At 33.1% G+C, this 1,816-nt stretch overlaps 1 protein-coding gene across 1 annotated transcript in view; it reads right to left on the minus strand.

Moving 5' to 3' along the window:
- The window catches only part of LOC308703957 (intermembrane lipid transfer protein VPS13B-like), a gene marked incomplete at its 3' end in the record, with an annotated part of 39,530 nt that extends 39,265 nt beyond the window's left edge, over positions 1 to 265 (minus strand). The window contains exon 1 of the mRNA XM_081388004.1: positions 1 to 265. This exon is cut by the window's left edge and continues 24 nt beyond it.
- Between the last annotated feature and the right edge of the window lie 1,551 nt (positions 266 to 1,816).

The raw sequence follows: 1,816 nt of genomic DNA on the forward strand, positions 1-1,816 counted from the left end.
CTACAGAAATACAAACACATCCATCACTTCCGCATACGCAGACCCCACGTGACTGCCTGCTTCGACGCGTCACTTCCGGCACGGAGCTGACGCAAAAGCAGATGCGCGTCATCGCAGTTCGAGTAAAGTCTGCTTTAAGACGCAATCACTTTCTTTCAAACACAAAACACTGTTTATCAGTTGCGTTAAAAGTCAAAATAAGCGTTTGTAATATTCACTAGCTACTGAAACACGGATTACACACAAATAATCATTAATACTGACGGTACGCTCATCTTTATTATTAAACACCGATATACTAATAATCAGTGTTTATAATGCAGGAATGATTTACTGACGCGTGTGTGTGATAAATAACTCCTGTTAATGAAGCTGAAGCTGCAGTGAAGGACTGACTCCATAAACTCTATTATAAACTCTATTATAAACTCTATTCAGTTCGACTGGAGCAGAGCACTTCAATAGACATTCATATAAACCAGTAAATACTGATAATACAATATTAAACAGTCTAATAATTTAGTATTAGACACTGACAATAGCCTAGTTATTATTAGTAGGCCTAGTAGTAATATTGTAGCCTATAGTTTACAATAAAAAGCTATTATTAAACACGGACTATTAATCATTATAGAATACAATAGTTTTTTTATTAAACACTCCTAATCATTATTATAAACACACAGATGTTTTAATCCAGCACATCTAACAGAGTCTGGGAACCACTAATGCATGATTAGTGTTTATATTGTGTTATTGCAGTGTCTGTCAGTCCAGAATATCTCTGCTGGTTTTGCCCTTTGCGGAATATTGAATATATAGCCCATATATAATAATCATTAGATGGGAATCAGTTTCCCATCATCTTCTGTTTTATTCGCGGGATTTACAGCTTTATATGAATCGCGTCGTTTGTACGAAATTAGGGCTATTAAAACTCATTCAGTAATTAATCAGAAATGTGTTCTACGGGTTTAATTTCACAGGCTCATAATTCACGCGCGTCATTGTTGATTTCCAATATTCACAGTCAATATTAATATTAATTATTCCAATATTAATTTCATTTCTTCAAATGTTTTCGTCTGTGTGTCAAATGAAGGTTTTAAAATGTGAGAATTTTACTTTCTACCTTATTTATTTAATAAGGATTATTATTAACTAATATCGCGTGTTTTAAATATGAAACCGTAGATCTGTGCATATTTTAGAGATTAAAGACGCGCTGATCGAGTTATGATTAATCTGCAGTGAAATCATCTCAGGTCACGCGCAACAAAAACACGTTCAATCGCACAATGTTACAATATCAGTGACGTGAGTAACAAATACATTTCAGACAATAACATATTTATATCCAATTATTTAAAAAAAAAAGTTTTTACACAATCATAGGCTACATTTTATAGTGTGTATATGTACTATTAAATAGGCTCTAATAATAATTATTGTAACAATTAAAATTAAAGAACCATCTCATAACTGTAATTTGACGTTAGAAGTCATTACAAGTCTCCGGACATGTAATTAGAATTAGAAAATAAAATCAAATATGATATAAAAATAAAACATTATTCTTGAAAAATTAAAAAGAGCAAAGGAAGATATTTTTAATACACAAATTCAGTCACAATTCAAAAGAGAAACTCTTTTATTCCAGAACTGATGCGTCTCCTCTCGTGTTTTATTGTCTCTGAAACACATGATCTCCTCGATCCTGAGCTCGCTCTGAGCCGCTTTATTCACACATGACGAGAACACACTCTGAGTTCATGAGGAGAACACACTCTGAGTTCATGACAAGAACACACTCTGA

This window comes from Scardinius erythrophthalmus (genome assembly GCF_964197995.2).
Source record: "Scardinius erythrophthalmus genome assembly, chromosome: 16".
Classification (NCBI taxonomy): Eukaryota; Metazoa; Chordata; class Actinopteri; order Cypriniformes; family Leuciscidae; genus Scardinius; species Scardinius erythrophthalmus.